Source organism: Macrobrachium rosenbergii, chromosome 50 (genome assembly GCF_040412425.1).
Source record: "Macrobrachium rosenbergii isolate ZJJX-2024 chromosome 50, ASM4041242v1, whole genome shotgun sequence".
Classification (NCBI taxonomy): Eukaryota; Metazoa; Arthropoda; class Malacostraca; order Decapoda; family Palaemonidae; genus Macrobrachium; species Macrobrachium rosenbergii.
Window position 1 is genome coordinate 1,263,214 of NC_089790.1, and position 21,787 is coordinate 1,285,000.

Sequence of the window (21,787 nt, forward strand, 5' to 3'; positions counted from 1 at the left end):
TGAAATGATTTGGGGATCGCCCGAGATTTGTGAGCAACGAAAAGACTGTTTAAAACTTTAGATGCTTTTTTCCTCCGTAAAACACACACACACATATATTAATGAAATCAAACAAATCTATTTGATCTTCTCTATCTAACATGCCGAGACGCCTATCTCGAGAGATTGAAATCAAACAAATCTATTTCATCTTCTCTATCTAACATGCCGAGACGCCTATCTCGAGAGACACGTCAGATCTTAGCCTCACTATCGTTAATTCCAGTCTGTCATCCACTTGCCTGGGAAATCCTGGTAAATGGCGTTGGCGTGTCCATGTTCCTATACTTTTAGCGCCCACAACACTCTTAGCCATAACGGTAGATGTCAGATATTGTCTACATTCGTCTTCGACCACTTGCATTATAAATAGACGTTTTGGAGTCAATTCCCTACAGCGATTCAGAGAGCGCTTTGTCGTTTGTCATATTTATGCTGGGTTTTATGTCCTCTATTAATTTCAGTTTCAGCTTATTGTTTGGGACGGGATATTTAAAGAATGTCTTTTTTTATAAATAAGGTAAGCGTCAGAAGTAATTCGAAAAATACGATCATTTTTCGTGACATTTTGATAGTTGATCTCAGTTATTGTTTGTCAGGGAATCAACTATTTTGGTTTCGTGATCCGCCAGTGGGCGTTTTTAAAGTTACAGTTGAATTGCGCTTAACTGTAACTTTGTAGATAACTCTGTCAGCTACAGAAATTTTTTCTTATGAATATACCACAAATTCTCGTTTCGGCATGAGGCATCGAGGCAGGCATTTTGATACGGAACCTACCCACCTACCCAAAAGGAACCTACCCACCTACCTAGAATGAACCTACCACTTACCCAAAAGGAACCTACCTACCTGCCCAGAATGAACCCACCACTTACCCAAAAGGAACCTACTTACCTACCCAAAAGGAACCTACCCACCTACCCTGAATGAACCTACCCACCTACCCAAAAGGAACCCACCCAGTCACCCAAAAGGAACCTACCCACCTACCCTGAATGAACCTACCCACCTACCCAAAAGGAACCCACCAAGCCACCCAAAAGGAACCTACCCACCTACCCTGAATGAACCTACCACCTACCCAAAAACTAACCTACCTACCTGTCCAAAAGGAACCTACCCACCTACCCTGAATGAACCTACCACCTACCCAAAAACTAACCCACCTACCTGTCCAAAAGGAACCTACCCACCTACCCTGAATGAACCTACCCATCTACCCAAAAGGGACCTACCCTTTAACAAAAAAGATGAACATTTTAGCTAAGGAATAGATCTACCGTAGATTCTGCCTTGCCATCATTGAACCCCAGGTTCTACTCGCTTAACAGTTCATCCTACTTTTTCCTTTGAGGGAAAAACAGGAATAAAACACAGGAAAAACAAACGCTACATGAAATGTATATATATAAAAAAAAACATCAGTATCGACAACGATTTCCGCAGAGTACGCTGCTCTACGCTCTTCGTAACGAACAGAATTAAAATCGAACAACTGCTCCTTTTTTCATTCGTGATATTAAGTTCGGGGAAAGTGTGACGTCTATTCTGTTGATCGCCAAACTTGTCCAATATTTCGAGATTAAGTCACCTAAGCGATGTGGGCCTGTCACGTTAGCTTCGAGAGGAACCGTGAAATTCGCCGTTGAGGCCATCGTCTCCTCCTAAATGTGAATGAGGACACTGATCCTGCCTCCCTTTCCTCAGTTTTATAGGTTCCTGGGGGCATTCTTCTTCTTCCTTTTTCTATCTCTTTCTCCTCCTCCTCCTCCTCCTCCTCCTCCTCCTCCTCCTCCTCCTCCTCCTCCTCCTCCTCCTCCTCCTCCTCCTATTCCGTCCGTCTCTGTCTGGCAAAAGGCTTCTGAGGGAAACTAGCTTAAATCTTATTCTCTCGGTCTGACACGAAGCTTTTTCTTGTCTTCGCATCTTTTCTTCGGCGCGACTTGAAATGTAAGCTTTTGAATGCGCTAAAGGGTTTGTATTTTTCCAGAACGAAAGGTCGTGTTTCTCATATTATCGGCTCCCGGGCTTTCGTTTTTCGGCATGCGGCTGAGATCTCGGTGATGGTACTACGTTTCATTCATGCCACTTTTATTTATTATATTATTTCATAATTGTATCTGTAGTTTTCCTAAGTAGGCCGAAAATGGAAATTGATAATGTGCTCTTCCTATTGCAAGTTGTTGCGACTTCAATGGCAAAAATCTAAAGCAGTTTTACATTACGCAAAAAAATTTGATGAGTAAAGCTTCATAAAATGATTTTTCCATTCTGTAGTTCTACCGATTTAAGCTATTTTTGGCGATGAATAATCACAATACATCATTTTTTATTACAGATCAAATGGGCGTGGTCTTGTTCTGCTCCAACATGTAAGTGTTTCATTTACTTTTTCATCAGTTTTTTTTAGGAATTTAAAGTTTTTAAAGAAAGAATATTGGTTTATAAATTCAGACAGACACCATTACATGAACATTAATATTCTTCTACCAACGTTATTTTCTGGTTAACTAAAACTTTAAAATGAAATCCTTGACGACTGCATTTTTGTTTTGTACAGTCATCATGAAGTGTCGCATTTTTCAGTCAGAGGATACAAAACTCGTTTCCCAATTTTAGGAGAAAGCTGCGATATTATATCAGAGTTTCCACACAACTGAATGATAGTATCAACTTCAAAATAGCCTTACGCTGCCTGAATCGAATATTAGCAGTATAATAGTGTGTACTGGAAAGACTGTTTTACATTTTTTTTTTTTTTTACAAATTCGAGAAACCTTACTAAATTTTCAAGAACTTTCTGATGATTTTTAATTTGTTTATTCATTATTATTATTATTATTATTATTATTATTTATTATTATTATTATTATTATTATTATTATTGTCTCATCTGGGTATAGATTACCTAATTCTCATGCCTGTCTTCAATAGAATGCGCAATTGTACCAAATGCTGAAAAAGAAATTTCAATTTTATCTTATTCTGAGGCGTCATGAATACAGATAAAATTATTTTCTGTATTAGAAAGACGGCAGATAAATGTACAATCTCCACCACAGACTGAAATCATTCAGATATTTCCCAGCTACAAAACCCGGAGGTCGTAGAAAGTCGGACGAATCAAAGATTCATGGGGGGATAAAAGGCTGGGAAAAGCTTCGGAATATTCGTGCGCAGATTATAGCAGAATTCGACCTTGTCTTACCCGGCACTTGTACGACAGGTTGCAATAAGTCGCTTTGTGGTAGGTTATACATAATGCTCTGTGTAAAATCGCTAATATCCAGTATAACTAACCGGAGCATCTATGGGAATTTGTCTTTTACGAATAGGATTTCTCACACCCTTACCAATATTTCTTACTTCCTCGTGTCCTTTAGTATTTCATTTAAATGATTTTATTAAAACTGTATCGTTTAACCAAATGCCTCATCAGTCGTTACTGGTTTCTTATCTCGTTTCCAATGGAAGAAACTTAGTGCAGTTTGATGGTTTTATATTATTTTGGAGTGGACTCTTGCGTGTATGAATTTTGTGTTACTGAAATTGCAAAGATATATTGTAACAACGTAGGTAACTCTCTCTCTCTCTCTCTCTCTCTCTCTCTCTCTCTCTCTCTCTCTCTCTCTCTCTACGTACATTCATACACAAACAGTTTCTGTGTCAATACTTTTTATGGGCCCTTGTTGACGCGCGGTCCACAAACGAATAGGTGACGAAGTGACTGGCGGTTGCATTCCTTTCGATATACCTTCACGCGCCCTCCAGATTGATCAAAGGTAAAGAGAAGACGCCTAACAGTGCCTTGATCTCTCTCTCTCTCTCTCTCTCTCTCTCTCTCTCTGGTTTTTTGGTGTACGTATTATTAATTCTTCTTACCCTTATTTTCCAAATTGGTTAGAGGTTCTTGATACGGTGGCACGAGAGAAGAGATGGCAACTGAAAGTCTGTCTAAATAGTGGTGTAGTAAAGAAATAAATAATGATTTGGTAAAAAGGAGAGTATAATTGGCAAGTATCGTGAAGAGGGAAAAACAAAGATCTAAAAAGTTATGGATTGATGGGGGTCTTGCAAATTAGATTGTTTCCAAAAAGCGTGAAAGTGATAGAAAAATGGAAGTGAAAAAGCGTGAAAGTGCTAGAAAAGTGGAGGTGAAAAAGCGTGAAAGTGCTAGAAAACTGGAGGTGAAAAAGCGTGAAAGTGCTAGAAAACTGGAGGTGAAAAAGCGTGAAAGTGCTAGAAAAGTGGAGGTGAAAAAGCGTGAAAGTGCTAGAAAAGTTTGAAAGTGCTAGAAAAGTGGAGGTGAAGAAGCGTGAAAGTGCTAGAAAACTGGAGGTGAAAAAGCGTGAAAGTGCTAAAAAATGGAGGTGAAAAGGCGTGAAAGTGCTAGAAAACTGGAGGTGAAAAAGCGTGAAAGTGCTAGAAAACTGGAGGTGAAAAAGCGTGAAAGTGCTAGAAAACTGGAGGTGAAAAAGCGAAAGTGCTAGAAAACTGGAGGTGAAAAAGCGTGAAAGTGCTAGAAAACTGGAGGTGAAAAAGCGTGAAAGTGCTAGAAAACTGGAGGTGAAAAAGCGTGAAAGTGCTAGAAAAATGGAGGTGAAAAGGCGTGAAAGTGCTAGAAAACTGGGGGTGAAAAAGCGTGAAAGTGCTAGAAAAATGGAGGTGAAAAAGCGTGAAAGTGCTAGAAAACTGGAGGTGAAAAGCGTGAAAGTGCTAGAAAAGTGGAGGTGAAAAAGCGTGAAAGTGCTAGAAAAGTGAAGGTGAAAAAGCGTGAAAGTGCTAGAAAAATGGAGGTGAAAAAGCGTGAAAGTGCTAGAAAACTGGAGGTGAAAAAGCGTGAAAGTGCTAGAAAAGTGAAGGTGAAAAAGCGTGAAAGTGCTAGAAAAGTGAAGGTGAAAAAGCGTGAAAGTGCTAGAAAACTGGAGGTGAAAAAGCGTGAAAGTGCTAGAAAACTGGAGGTGAAAAAGCGTGAAAGTGCTAGAAAAATGGAGGTGAAAAAGCGTGAAAGTGCTAGAAAACTGGAGGTGAAAAAGCGTGAAAGTGCTAGAAAAGTGGAGGTGAAAAAGCGTGAAAGTGCTAGAAAAATGGAGGTGAAAAAGCGTGAAAGTGCTAGAAAAATGGAGGTGAAAAAGCGTGAAAGTGCTAGAAAAATGGAGGTGAAAAAGCGTGAAAGTGCTAGAAAAATGGAGGTGAAAAAGCGTGAAAGTGCTAGAAAAATGGAGGTGAAAAAAAAGCGTGAAAGTGCTAGAAAAATGGAGGTGAAAAAGCGTGAAAGTGCTAGAAAATGGAGGTGAAAAAGCGTGAAAGTGCTAGAAAAATGGAGGTGAAAAAAGCGTGAAAGTGCTAGAAAAGTGGAGGTGAAAAAGCGTGAAAGTGCTAGAAAAATGGAGGTGAAAAAGCGTGAAAGTGCTAGAAAAATGGAGGTGAAAAAGCGTGAAAGTGCTAGAAAAATGGAGGTGAAAAAGCGTGAAAGTGCTAGAAAACTGGAGGTGAAAAAGCGTGAAAGTGCTAGAAAAATGGAGGTGAAAAAGCGTGAAAGTGCTAGAAAACTGGAGGTGAAAAAGCGTGAAAGTGCTAGAAAACTGGAGGTGAAGAAGCGTGAAAGTGCTAGAAAACTGGACGTGAAAAAGCGTGAAATTGCTAGAAAACTGGAGGTGAAAAAGCGTGAAAGTGCTAGAAAATGGAAAGGTGAAAAAGCGTGAAAGTGCTAGAAAAATGGAGGTGAAAAAGCGTGAAAGTGCTAGAAAAATGGAGGTGAAAAAGCGTGAAAGTGCTAGAAAAGTGGAGGTGAAAATGCGTGAAAGTGAAATTGCTAGAAAAATGGTGGTGAAAAAGCGTGTGGAAAGTGCTAGAAAAAAAAGTGGAGGTGAAAAAGCGTGAAATTGCTAGAAAACTGGAGGTGAAAAAGCGTGAAAGTGCTAGAAAACTGGAGGTGAAAAAGCGTGAAAGTGCTAGAAAACTGGAGGTGAAAAAGCGTGAAAGTGCTAGAAAACTGGAGGTGAAAAAGCGTGAAAGTGCTAGAAAAGTGAAGGTGAAAAAGCGTGAAAGTGCTAGAAAAATGGAGGTGAAATGGAATTTCTCTAGATGATTCATTCTGCTGCTGCTTATGGGCCTACTGTGTAAGTTGATTAACCGGTATGTTGTGGTAAATTTTTATTAATTTATGTATTTATGCATTTATTTATTTATTTATTTATTTATTTATTTTTGCCCGTAATTGTTTGCTATTGAACTCAGTAGTGATAGAGAAGGTTTTAAACCGTGCGTGCAAAAAGAAGGCAAATTTAGCTATATATAAACAGTACTGTGGTATATATATATATATATATATATATATATATATATATATATATATATATATATATAATTACATACATAATCTCTTATACGGCAGTCTCTTCCTAGACAGTTGTCCATGAATAAAAACCAGCGCGGATTTAGCAATCGTAACGCCATGATATACATTTTAAGTTCATATCTAGGCTTCTCTATATCATGTTCTTGTCTGCTGCCCGTCTAAAAAATATCCATTTTTTCTGATTTCATTGATCATTATTCTCTTAAACAGAGAATGCTGATTTCGTTATTCTCACGTCAGCTTTTGCTGTCAAACCCGTCTTTTTTTGCTTACGTTCTTTGATGTTGTTAGTAGAGAGTTTTAAGCCAGCCCGTCTTCTCCTACCATTGCTTCCTCCAAATTACTTTCCTCACCGCTTTCCTCTCTCGAAGTAGAAATCGGACATCTCTTCATATTAATGCGCATATTAGTATCATTATTCCGTCTCTTCTCTGTGAATCATAACCACAGATCTGCAAAAAAAAAAAAAAGCTCCTTATAGTTGGCATAATGAGCAGAGTAAACCGATGTATATAGAAACAAGCTTCTCTGCCTAACGAATCCGTAACGCCCTCAGGATCATTCCAAAGGGGCCAATCATGCTAATGCGAAGAGAGAGAGAGAGAGAGAGAGAGAGAGAGAGAGAGAGGGAGCTCCTCTGAACCCTGGGAAGAGAAGGGAAGGTAAATGTCATCAGGGAAATTGCATCCGAAGAATCAAAAGGGATTCCGGCGAGGACTGAATTCCTCACATGTCTTCGCCTTCGGATCTTTCGTCCGCGTCTTGAGAATGAAGGAGTATACGCTGAGTGGACCTGATCAGGATTTTAATCCTTTTCTCGCCCTTTTTTTTATTTATTTTTGGACACATTTCTGAAGACGTTGTATTTGTTTCAACGTTTTGCTTGCTTGGTTACACGTATTTCATTTTCTCGGGAACCACGTTACGCCTTAGTGATACTAATTAGAATATGGTCGGAGTGAATCGAATTCCACTTTATTAAAATAAGACGAAAGGTTTTATCCGTTTTGAATGCACCATGAAAGAAGAACACCATAAAATACCAGTGTATTAATGCTCATTATACTGGTTTTTTTTCCATTATTCCTTTAAAATTACCATTAAAGACGTCCAGTATTAATTTCCACCATGTTTATATTAATATAATAACATTGTTGAATCCCAGACAACTTTTCAGACCTGGTACTTGGCTGAGGTATAATGTTTCACTGGGTTGTTGCTCAAGATGGTGTGATAGTGAATGCAAAATCAAACATCACAGTCCCTAGTACCTCAGACTGTTAGACATTAATGACAGGATAAAAGAGTTTGAGTTTCGGTGGAGAGAGAGAGAGAGAGAGAGAGAGAGAGAGAGAGAGAGAGAGAGAGAGAGAGAGAGAGAGAGTCGTTGTATTAGCTGCAGAAAGAGTATTGAAGATTTCTCGATTTTAAACAATTTATTGCCTAGTTTTGAAGTGAACTGGCATTATAAAAGTTTTTTGAAAGACTGAAGTTTTAAGTAAGATTTAGTTTTGAATCGCTTCGTTTTCTGGAAGTTGAATACATTCAATTTAATGAGTTTTTGTTTTTACTTGTATCTATTTGGTTTTATTTAGAATATGTTGAAAAAAACATAGTATAGTGATAGGAACAACCTGTGCAAATTATGATAATAGAAATATCATTTTAATGAACTAATTACTTTTTTTAATTAATTGATCAGGGGATCATCAATATGCTTAGTGACCATGGGTGCTTATATATGCACTGACAGAATCCTGTACAGTGGGTCAGTTCATGACAGAAATGACTTTCTATGTCGATGAGTGATGTTAGATTAAGATAGTCCTTTAATTAGCACTGAGTGCCCACAGGTTGCAAAAGGAATTCTGATTTTCTCCAGTGGCCAGTCAAGTGCAAAGACATTGCTACAAAAGTGTAATTATGTGTGTGCAAGCGTAAAGATCATTGCTACCAAGGTGGAATAATATATATGTGTGTGGAGGACATATATATATATATATATATATATATATATATATATATATATATATATATATATATATATATATATATATATATATATATATATATATATTGCATCTGGACTTTTATGTGGCATTTTATATTATTCTGCCGCTAAGCACCTTTTGATTTTACCATGTGCCATTTTTTTTTTTTTTAAAGATGCTGCAATAAACATAACATTTTTTCCAGCTCGTACAGTTTCTCCTTCTTGACTAATTTCACGAGAACAGTTCTTTTTTACGGCACAAGAGATCTCATTATCTTTAACGCATGGGGAAGCTGATCTCATTATGGAGTGCCCCTTTTTTCGAGGTTGTCGGTAAAGAGGAGAAAACAGTTATCTCAACATACGACAGGAGTTGCTCTTTGGTTTGGGAAGTGGAACGCTTTGCCAAATAGTAGGATAATCATGAGCTAGATACGAGGGCTTTAGCCTTGAAGGGTAAGAGAGGCACTCTACTGAAAAAAAAAAAATTATTCGTATATTTCCTTTTATATCAAGCTTAACCGAGACGAGAGACTCTCGTGAGTTGAAGGATCCTTGCGAGATAGCTTTCGGTTCTTTGGAATAAATATATCTTTTCGAATTACGTAAAATAAACCGTCCAAGAGAGTCTGTCCGACTTCGAAATTTTATTTTCGTGAAGCACGGATTTAGTTATTGCAGCATATGACGTAGGTAAATTTAGAATGTCGTCTGATTTTGTCATTTGCTTGAAAATACCTAAGAATTATTTTCAGCAAAAGGATTTGAAGCGTCTGTTGGTTAAAATTTTACTGTACAAGTGAAAGCAAATTTAGACTTGTCTTATGCATTGGATGAATAAATAATTAATCTAAGAACAAACAAATATTTTTGACAAAAGCATTCAAAGCATCTGTTCACTAACTTTTAATTTCAAGTCTTATGATGCAGCTGTATGCGAATTCAGTTTGATTGTCTGATCTGCGGAAAACATGCAAAACACTTTGTTCCTTCCGGACTGTTTGTATAAAAAGATCGTTAGGGATTCGTGAAGGATCGCGTTCTTATTAAGGGATCGCCAAGGCGATGCGCTGCAGTAATTGGAATCGGGGACTTAATGCATTAAATATGACCCCTGTGTAGTCGCCTTTCTTCTCCTAAAATCTGTTGTGGATTTTGTCCGGCCTGGAAGAAGCCGGGCAGAGGCTTGTTTAGTTCTTTGCATAATTCAGACAGGGCACCACCACAGGCACACACATTCTCTCTCTCTCTCTCTCTCTCTCTCTCTCTCTCTCTCTCTCTCTCTCTCTCTCTCTCTCTCTTTTAGCATTTGACATTTACCCAGTTATAATGTTTTAAAGAACTGCAGTTTATTAGATATTTCATTTTGAAGAAAGGCAAACCTTTCTGACCAGCCCTGTTAGAGTCAAGGATTTTGACTCAGTGTCTGGTGAACCTACTTAATAATAATAAAAAAAATATAAAACTGAAAACGTTTGGTCTTGGCTTTTCCAAATCTTTTGGACGACTGGTTTTGCCAAAAGGGGTGTGTAACATTTGATGTATCCTAAGAAAGATCGAGTTGTTTTATTAGCCAAGAAGAAGCGGAAATGAGCGAGTAACAGATTGGAAAGGACTTCGCCTGTGATTTTGTCATTATTTTTACAACCTTGATCATCGTATTGATTTTATGTCAAGATCGACATCACCTCTGTTGATTCTTTAATTTCTTAGCCTTTCCTTTATTTTATGGAAAGTGTAACATTCGACTCTTCTAAATATCAACCTCACTTCCAAAAGTATTTTAATGGCAGTATTCAGTCATCCACCTACTTAAGTTTCTGCTTTGAATATCTGTCTTTTCGCGTCTGCTTTCCTTCGTTAGTGCTGTTTCTTCTCTGTCAAAAAAGCTAAGAGAATATTAGACGGAGAATGAGCATGCGACTAAGGCACTTTTCTTGAAAAAAAAGACGATTAGGTTGAATATTACAGTACACAGTGCTACCTCATGTGCTAACTACAATTTAGAAATGTCATATTTAAGAAGACTTTCTTTTTTATGTAGGCCTATGTGCGGGAACAGCCAGCCTCCCTGGACCTCAAGAGCGACTGAAGCGACCGCGACACACGTACCTGCTCTCGGTTCAGGAGCAAATAAAGGCTTTTAAAAAAAGTCCCTCGGCGGGAAAGTTGTCTCCCAAATAGGATATCGGAGCAACTGCCATCGATTGATCTTCCTCCTCCCCTACTCTGTTCCCATTGCCAAAAGCCACCCAATCAACCGCCGAGGAAAAGACTAAATCACCTCAGGTAATTACAGGTTTCCTGGGTTGTTATTGCCACCCGGGCGACCATCAAACGCCGGCAGCTCGGGTGGTCTTCGGTGAAAGGGTTGGTCGTCCCCTTCCCCCACCCCAGGGAGAGGGGGAGGACGGGACAGACCATATGCCACCAGTCAGCGTGTGATGGGAGGCGGTAATTAGTTGGTTGGAGGTGCTATTGTGAAGGCTTAATTAGGATCACTGCCACTCGATATGTCAATTCTTCGGGATTAGTAGCATCCACTGTTGTGTGTACGTTATATATATATATATATATATATATATATATATATATATATATATATATATATATATATATATATATATATATATATAACTTACAAAAAGAGTGCCCGGCGTTGTCACTTCGGTCTAGTGAGAATCTACAGGCTTAGGCCACTGGTTAAGTAATGGATGAGCGAGCATATTTATCTGTATTTACGACGTTAAATGAACTTGCCTTGATGATTTGCTCCTGGTAAAAGGGAATTAAGGGACCTGTGATGTCGAAAGAAAAGTTGAACTTTGCTTAAGCCTTGAATAGCGGTGCTGGTCTTGAATTTCAAAAGCTTATGATCTAGACCTTAGGTATTTCATTCTCAGCACATCTCTTGTCCGTGTTGCGTGCAGTAGACTTCACAATGTCACAGGGAATGAAAAATCATAATTTCTTACTATTCACTTTCAGAATTGGTCATTTCCCCCTTTTATTGTTGAATTATTTGCTCGTCCTTTTCTCTTGGATGGTCTGACATCAGTTCTAAGGAAAACTCTATTAATACGACAGAGTTTGTCTGGGCAACAACGACCATAGAATGCCTTCGGAATTTGTGGGGGAGAATCTACTGTAGACTGTGGGCTCATTTAGAGTCACGGCATGTCTTTGTTTCATCAGCAGACAAGGGTCCAGTCATCTCTGCTACGTAATGACAGAATTGCTTTAGCAGATCTCAACCCATTTAGTGGAACCCGCGTTCTCTACACTCGGACTGTCGTTTTTGGATGGTGGAAAATAATTAGAGCTTACCACAGTTATACTCAGTGTAGGTATATAAATATTAAATTAAATAATATAGTCATTCAAATTGACTGACTTGGGGCTTATCACAGTTGCTGGTCATATGAAGCTTGGGTGTCAGGTACTGTATTTTAGGTTAATTTGGAAGCCAGCTTGCCCAGGACTTTTAGATATTATTTAGAGACTTATTTTAAGTATTCTTTAGAGACTTGCCAGTCTAAGCGACCAGCTTAGCTTCTGTGAGATAACATATCAGAGTAGGGTGAAAAACACTGAAGATTTCCTCTTGTATTCTGTGGGTAGCTGCCTGCCTCACAGCATCCTAATCGAACCATCCCTTAACTTATACTATTTTATAAGGCGTCGTGCTCTTAATTGGCGTCGGGGGTTTGGGTGAGGTTATGGTTGTTTCCCACATCCCCCTAGATAACCCTTTTCCCCTTAGACACACCCCCTCCCCTCCCCAAAGAGGCTTCGTGCATATCAGTGCACAACTTTCTGCAACTTAATCCACGGTCTAGAAATAAGTGCGGCAGCGACCACCGTTCCCATAACAATGTAACTCTCCTGAAGAGAATTTTTACAAAATACATTAAAAGTAAATATAACAGGGAGTTTAGCCTCTTGCTATATATAGAGTATTAGAAAAATAAATTGCACTTTTTCCTCATTTTAAACATTCTGGAACCCTTAAAGTGAATTGCTGTTGTTTTCATCGCTCGCGACGCAATCTGTTACAGTATAGAAATTTGCGAAGTAATCTCCTTACAGCGAATTAAAGACCCAAAACGAAAATAAATAGCAAATCCAACTCTCAGCTTATTCCATTAATATCTCTACCCCAAAATGTCACACGGCTTTACGTATAATATATCTTGTCCGCCCAAGTATTTATGAGGTCATTACCGCTTAGTTTGCTAGACAGGAAAAACATTAAAGTCGCAAGTTTTCCCTTATTAATCTGTTTCATTTGGCGTTGTGTTTCCAAAAATGAAGGCGCGTTTTTTTATTTTGCGTTTTAAATAGAAACCCCATGTTGAATCGTTTGTCTCTGCTTTTTCAAGCGTGGACACATTTGTGAATTCGCATGTATCATTGCAGCTTCTTTCCACGAAATGAGATATATTATCTGCTTAATGCTGGCATTTCTAGGTCGTAATTGCTAAAAATGTCCGTTACACACACACACACAGACTCACACATACATATAAATATAAATATAAATATATATATATAGCAATTTAGTGCGAGGAGAAGGACACTTCTTTATTCCTTTCTAGGTGCTTTATTTAGCTGCTGACGTTTCAAGACGTTCAGTCCCATTTTCAAAGCTATATAATAAAAAGAAACGTATATTAAAAACAGACTCGGAATAACATAAAATTATAACATAAAAGTATCAGTATGTTAAAAAGGAAGAGTGTTTATTTACCAAGTAGTGCTGAAGGCACAGACCGAGTGACAGTCGGGTCAGGTTCAGCTTCGACGTGAACTCACGAGAGGTATAGAGGTGTTGAGGTGGTCTGAGTATTTAGTTGGGGACAAGTTGTTTTAATAAAAAGTGATTCTAAAATTGCTAGTTGTTGGTCGTTGGGAGTTCGGCCTATGATTTTAAAATCTTTGTAGTTAATATCGGCTTTGCATTTCTTTGCATGTTCACGTATGCAAAGAGAATTCTGGGTTAGATAATTTAACACCCGTTCTGTAACTCACTCCTCGATGAGAATCCAATCTCACTTTTAACAACCTGCAGGTGGAGCCGACATATTTCCCCAGGTTACATCTGGGGCAATTAAATAGGTAAATGACTCCCGAGGTCATCAAAGGAAGAAGACTCTCTTTGTGTTTGAATAAGGACCTAATTGTCAATGGATTAGAAGGTATTAGCTTTAGGTCAATTGCTGGTAAAACTGTTTATTATCTGCCGTAATTCTCGATAGAAATTTTCATCATGGATGAGCAGGACGCTTGCGTATAGTCGTAATTTTCGTAATTTAGGTACGGTTGGTATTTCACATTTTGGATGGAAGATATTATTTAGAAATTTGTAGAGATGTTTATGAAACAGTTTGGATGGAAAGCAGTTGTCAATAAAGTACTGATGGAGGTAGAGGATTTCGTTATGGAAATTGTTCCAGTCGGATGTTATACTGAAAGCCCTGTGGAAGAGGGTAGATAAAGAATTCAGTTTAAAATTATAAAAACAATGACTATAAAAATTAGAACCCAGGCCAGTAAAAGTTTTCTTTCTAAAAACCGTAGTATTAAAATGATCATCGTGTCTAAAAACCATTACATCTAGGAAAGGAAGTTTGTTTTCATTTTCGTACTCAGTCGTAAACTTAATATTTGTATGCATATTGTTAGCATATTCGAGAAATTTATCAGCTTGATCTTTATTTCTAAACAGCAAAAAGGTATCGTCGACATATCTACTATAGAAAAGAGGATGGTAAGCCAATGGGCATTCATCCAGCATGCGCTCCTCCAGGGAGCACATGAAAATGTTGGCGAAGGTAGGACCCAGAGGGCTCTCTAGAATCATTATTTAACAGACTACGTAATCTCCGCCTCGATACTGATGTGCCTAAATTTCACTCAAATACAAGGGTTAGCCCAGAAAACCTATAATAACCTAACTACCAGATGGACCCCGTTCTTCTCTAAAAGGGACCTAAACATTCTCAAAGAACTTGGTAAACATGAGGAACTGACAATAACTAAACCAGATAAGGGAAAAGGTACCGTAATTCTAAATAAACTCGAATATATACAGAAAATGGAAAGTATTTTAGAAGACGAAACAAAATTTAAACAGACCGGTGACCCTCAATATCCTGCTATTTTTAGAGTTGAAGATCGCATAAACCGGTTTTTAAAGTGTTTGAAAGATCGGAACATCATTAGTGAAAATACCTATGATTCTTTGTATAGTACTGGTGCTTCATATGGCGTGATGTATGGACTACCAAAAATTCACAAAGAAGGTGTACCAATGAGACCCATCCTCACATCCTATGACACTCCTAATTATAAGCTTGCTAAATTCCTTGTCCCACTTTTAGCACCCTTAACCACCAACACCTATAGTTGTAAGAATTCAGATAATTTTAAAGAAAGGATTTTACCTCAGGACTCAGATTTATTTATGGTCAGTATGGATGTCGAATCACTCTTTACTAACGTACCTGTTGAAGAAACAATTGAGATTATTCTGAGCCGGATTTTTACCAACCCAGATACCATTTTTAACAATTTTAATATCACGGATTTTAAAAACTGCTGGAGCTTGCTGTGCTGGACACAGCTTTCGTTTTAATGGTAAAGCCTACATTCAGGTCGATGGTATGGCGATGGGATGCCCTCTGGGTCCTACCTTCGCCAACATTTTCATGTGCTCCTGGAGGAGCGCATGCTGGATGAATGCCCATTGGCTTACCATCCTCTTTTCTATAGTAGATATGTCGACGATACCTTTTTGCTGTTTAGAAATAAAGATCAAGCTGATAAATTTCTCGAATATGCTAACAATATGCATACAAATATTAAGTTTACGACTGAGTACGAAAATGAAAACAAACTTCCTTTCCTAGATGTAATGGTTTTTAGACACGATGATCATTTTAATACTACGGTTTTTAGAAAGAAAACTTTTACTGGCCTGGGTTCTAATTTTTATTGTCATTGTTTTATAATTTTAAACTGAATTCTTTATCTACCCTCTTCCACAGGGCTTTCAGTATAACATCCGACTGGAACAATTTCCATAACGAAATCCTCTACCTCCATCAGTACTTTATTGACAACTGCTTTCCATCCAAACTGTTTCATAAACATCTCTACAAATTTCTAAATAATATCTTCCATCCAAAATGTGAAATACCAACCGTACCTAAATTACGACTATACGCAAGCGTCGCTCATCCATGATGAAAATTTCTATCGAGAATTACGGCAGATAATAAACAGTTTTTACCAGCAATTGACCTAAAGCTAATACCTTCTAATCCATTGACAATTAGGTCCTTATTCAAACACAAAGAGTCTTCTTCCTTTGATGACCTCGGGAGTCATTTACCTATTTAATTGCCCCAGATGTAACCTGGGAAATATGTCGCTCCACCCGCAGGTTGTTAAAAGTGATTGGATTCTCATCGAGGCGTGAGTTACAGAACGGGTGTTAAATTATCTAACCCAGAATTCTCTTGCATACGTGAACATGCAAAGAAATGCAAAGCCGATATTAACTACAAAGATTTTAAAATCATAGGCCGAACTCCCAACGACCAACAACTAGCAATTTTAGAATCACTTTTTATTAAACAACTTGTCCCCAACTAAATACTCAGACCACCTCAACACCTCTATACCTCTCGTGAGTTCACGTCGAAGCTGAACCTGACCCGGACTGTCACTCGGTCTGTGCCTTCAGCACTACTTGGTAAATAAACACTCTTCCTTTTAACATACTGATACTTTTATGTTATAATTTTATGTTATTCCGAGTCTGTTTTTTAATATACGTTTCTTTTATTATATAGCTTTGAAAATGGGACTGAACGTCTTGAAACGTCAGCAGCTAAATAAAGCACCTAGAAAGGAATAAAGAAGTGTCCTTCTCCTCGCACTAAATTGCTGTTTGCTGGATTGATAGAACCCACCCTCAACACCGCTATATATATATATATATATATATATATATATATATATATATATATATATATATATATATATATATATATACATATACACACATTATATATATATATATATATATATATATATATATATATATATATATATATATATATATATATATATATATATTTACACTCGTTGTGAGGGCGTTTAGTGAATGTTATAGGGTTCGCTATTCTGTCCAAGAAGATTTTTGGGTTCGTCATTCTTTACATGGGAATAATCTGGTTCGCTGTTATAGTCATGAATACTTCGGTACCAGACATCTGATCCCCAGGGGCTAGTACTAAACAAGGCGAAATACATTTGACGCGCCCCTCAGGGGCTAGTACTGAACACGGCGAAACAGTGTAGATGAATCACTGTTTCGCCGTGTTCAGTACTAGCCCTCGTGTGGAATTGGAGCTCGGACCGGAAAGGGTTGGCCATTCTTTATACACGGCGAATATTGGGTTCGCTGTTTCTGACATGGAGAAGTGGCATTAACTTCGTATCTCCTCTACAGATTATTCCACAAGTGCCAAGCACGTCACGTTTTCTGTCCACAAGTGCCAAGTAGGTCAGGTTTTCTGTCCACAAGTGCCAAGTAGGTCAGGTTTTCTGTCCACAAGTTACAAGCAGGCAACGTTTTCTGTCCACAAGAGCCAAGCACGTCAGGTTTTCTGTCCACAAGTGCCAAGTAGGTCAGGTTTTCTGTCCACAAGTGCCAAACAGGCCACGTTTTCTGTCCACAAGTGCCAAGCAGGTCATGTTTTCTGTCCACAAGTGCCAAGTAGGTCGCGTTTTCTGTCCACAAGTGCCAAACAGGTCAGGCTTTCTGTCCACAAGTGCCAAGCAGATAACGTTTTCTGTCCACAAGTGCAAACCAGGTCAGGTTTTCTGTCCACAAGTGTCAAGCAGATCAAGTTTTCTGGAAAGCAAGTGTAGCATTGTACACAGACAGCTATTAAGTAGACGGTCAATTTTTAAAATTTTTAACAGCAATAAAATATACCTCACAAATATCGCACATTTAAAGGAGACTTATCCTATTTTGTCTTTGTCATATTATTCCTTGCATCACGGGCCGAATTTCCATCCCAAAACCACTTCAGGCTTTGAAGTCTCTGGGTTTTGCATAAAAATCCCGTTTAAGAAGTTTCGATCCTGTACGCAAATCAGAGTCTGGTCGTTTAAGGAAAAAAAAACACACACACACACACAAAAGAATATTGAAAAGGAATCGTCGAGATTCAACAATATGGAAATGCGTTACACATTCCACATCAATCAGTAGGCACATTAGCAAAATGGCTGACATTTATCTTCGCTTTTCTGACGCGCCTTTTCCTCCTTATAGAAAGGTCGGCGACAGGTGTTATCAGTCTCCCGGTATTCAGCAAGCGTTTAAGGAGTGAGATTGCGAGCCCTACGCCCTAACCCCGCGGAACGTCTGTCTGGCCTGGCTTTCCTCGCCGGTCACCCATCCAACCACCGACCAGACCTGCCGAACGAACACTCTGTGTTCATCTTATGAAGAAATGGAGAACATTTTATAAATTTAGTTCCCATTAACTTTATCGTCGTTTACGAAAAGGGAGAAAAAGAGAAAGAAAAAGGAAATATTCCGTTGTATTATTTCCACTTCGCGAAGATATTTTGTTGCAGAGAATACATTCGCAAAATGCATTGTCACTAAACCGCTTTTGTCTTCATTTTTCCTCCCATTCTTTTCCTCCATATTTTGTAGTTTTTCTTCTGCGTTTTTTTTAATTCTGGTCAGTGTTTTAAGGTTTGTTTTCTAACCCGCTGTTTGTGTTGCTCCGTTTTTTCCATGTGTGTGTTTTTTGTTTTCCTCCTTCCCCTACCTGGACTTTCTTCTCTCTCTCTCTCTCTCTCTCTCTCTCTCTCTCTCTCTCTCTCTCTCTGTCCACTGCAAGATAAATGTATTTATATTTGTATTCCCTTTGTATTCACTTGTTCTTTTGGAAGGTCTGAATAAATTATATATATATATATATATATATATATATATATATATATATATATATATATATATATAGAGAGAGAGAGAGAGAGAGAGAGAGAGAGAGAGAGAGAAGAGAGAGAGAGAGAGAGAGAACTCACTAAGTTCACTTTATATATATATATATATATATATATATATATATATATATATATATATATATATATATATATATATATATATCTATATATATATATATATATATATATATCTCAACATATTAATCCCGTATTGAATCTCAAATATCTAAAGGTTTTCAAAACTCTTGAGAGAGAGAGAGAGAGAGAGAGAGAGAGAGAGAGAGAGAGAGAGAGAGAATGGCCTCACGGGAGGCTGTATTCCGGTGGGCTGAGGATTACCTCGTCGAGTCCCTCCCTATTTTTTTTCTTTCTTTTTTTATATGTTTCATACATTTTTAACACAGCTTTGATCACTCACGTCTGGGATTCTTTCACTTTTCTTTCCCTCACTCTAACTCTAACTCTCTCTTTTTCTCCTCCTCCAAGAGCGACCCACAACAGTCGACAGCTCAGGGCAGTAAAGGCATACTAGGTCTTTAAAAATGGAGACCATGCCGTTTTTTCCTCGCCTGATCTGGGGATTGAACTTACGGTCCATGGGTGTATGCCGAAAAAGCTCTGACGTTGCACAAGGACCTTTTTCGGGGTGGAGAGAGAGAGAGAGAGAGAGAGAGAGAGAGAGAGAGAGAGAGAGAGAGAGAAAAGAATGAATATGGGAGAGATAACTGTATCAGTATGTCTTGTGCTACACACACACACACACACACACACACACACACACACACATATATATATATATATATATATATATATATATATATATATATATATATATATATATACATATATACATACATACATACATACATACATACATACATATATATAATGCATGCATGTATATTTGTGTGTAAGCTTGCGTGCGCTCTGACCAAATATAAAGAAAGATTGATATTTGTTTACGTAAATACTCGCCTGATGTCTACAAACCGGAGAAAATCTCACGAAGCATTGAATCTACTGCATCGAAGACTATACTTAACAAAACTGCAACATAAGAAATCTTTAAAACCTGGAAGTAAATTAAACGAAGAACTTAAAAAAAAAAAAAAAAAGAGGAATGAGACGTCGATTGTACCCGTGGCGCCAGACTCTCCCGCTTTGTGTCAGGAACGAACGAAATTTATGAAAAAAAGGAAGATTCGGTCATTCATTTGAGAGCAGGAATTTATCTGGAGGAGCTCGCGGTATCAGAGCCTTCAAATTCGTAAATGTGTAGACTGTTTGTGTCTAATATATAATTTCTGGCGTTTTTGGTCCCTTTTTTTTTTTTTGCTGGATACACGTCTTGTAAACTTTCCCTTTGCCCATGGAAACACTGATAGATCGCATCAACAGAATCCTTTGAAATGGAAGTAATTTTTTCTGCGATGCCGTATATCTGCCCAGGTCGGAATAATCTCGCGCCAATCTTGTTGCTATTGCTGGATAAAAGAAAAAAAAATATATACGGGTGTAATTATTTCCTTCATATGCTAATGGAACAATTAGGCATTCTCGTACATATACAAATGTATACAGGTGTAATTATTTCCTGATGCTGATGGAATAACGAGTCACTTGTAGGCATTTCTACGTATATATACAAAAGTGGATATTACAAGGGCTTAGCAAGAAAGGGTGTATGAATTTGTCTTAGGCTGTAAAAAGATTTTCATTGATGATGTTGATGAATTACTGCATTTCAGAAACATCAGAGAGATGTTATTAGCGAGGAATTGCGATAAGGAAGACCTCTCGAGAAAGAGGGTATGTTGAACATTTCTCTGTTGTAACCCAATACCCTCATAATGCTTCTTAAACGTCTTGCGAAATGGAGCTCAAATAATTTGTTGATTTTGGATGATTTTCCAGTATTTTATCATTTCACTGCAACGATATAGACATTCTATAAGGAAACATTTTATAGCCACATCATTATGAAGTCTTGCAAATAAACTCGAAGTGTATAATCTCTTGGCACCAGTTTATACACACATTATATATATATATATATATATATATATATATATATATATATATATATATATATATATATATATATATATATATATATATATATATATATATATATATATACATACATATATTTGCAGATCGACACACAGTCAGGTTAGAGAGAAAGAGAAACACAAGAGACTATAAATTTCTTGCCAGAAAAAAAAGTAAAATCATAATAGAGTATACCGCATCAAGCAACCGGCCTCGCAGGCGAGCCGTGGACATTACGTTCAGTCAGGAATGATCAAGAGACGCCATCAATTTCTGATCGAGCTTTCATGTTTTAATAGGCGTGGATTAGGCATCAAGGAAATAGTGAAGCTCCCTGCTTTCACAGAGAATTATAAACCATGCTAAATGTGTCTGGGATACGATTGCAGCCTTGCTGGCCTTCACTTTGCTTGTATAAGTGTTCCTGCAAGCATTACGAATGAAACGACTTGAACATTAGTAAGTTGAAAGGAATGAGGGCATATGTATATGCATGTATGTGTGTGTATATATATATACACATATATATCTCTCATTCCTTTAAACTTTTTAATGTTCATGTTATTATTATATATATATGTATATATATACATATATATATATATATATATATATATATATCTATACATATGTAAATATATAATATATATACGTATACATACATGTGTGGATGGTAATAGCTGCATTTAATTTATCTCTCTCTTTCTGACAACTAATTTTTCAGTAACTCCTCGCCGACGTTTGTCATTCTTGATAAGCAGAAACTGTATGCAGCTGACGCAGCTATAACCTTCAATAATAATAATAATAATAATAATAATAATAATAATAATAATAATAATAATAATAACTCAGTTTCCAGCACAGATATGCGTTCTATGTCTCTGTGAGGGAAACCCCATTGGATCTGGTGCCTATCGGAATGATCGTATCTCCGTCTATACTTAGTCCATCTTCATTCACAGTGTTCTATGTCCTCCTCCTCCTCCTCGTAATTTCTCAGCGTCCGGCAAATGGTGGCAGAGTATATACCAGTGACGTTCTGAATATTAGGGTCTGGTTTCTGCATCGCATTTCGCACTCTCTCTATTACCAGCAAATGATCGGAATGGTCCTCATGGTGGATGGTACACACTACGAGAGGCTTCTTTGAGCGTGTCAAATTTAAATTCTTAACCGAAGGGGTTACTGGGGATTCTTCCTGTTCCAGTGATATTTCGTCAGTGCGTGACATTATTCACACACACACACACACACACATATATATATATAATATATTTATATTATAAATCCTTATA

At 37.7% G+C, this 21,787-nt stretch overlaps 1 long non-coding RNA gene across 2 annotated transcripts in view; it reads left to right on the top strand.

Annotated features, from left to right (window-relative positions):
• The window catches only part of LOC136832482 (uncharacterized), a 158,308-nt gene that overhangs the window by 87,821 nt on the left and 48,700 nt on the right, over positions 1 to 21,787 (top strand). For both annotated transcript variants that reach the window (XR_010851232.1, XR_010851231.1), the window contains exon 2: positions 2,381 to 2,414. This is a non-coding gene — a long non-coding RNA (uncharacterized lncRNA). The remainder of the gene's footprint in view (positions 1 to 2,380; positions 2,415 to 21,787) is intronic.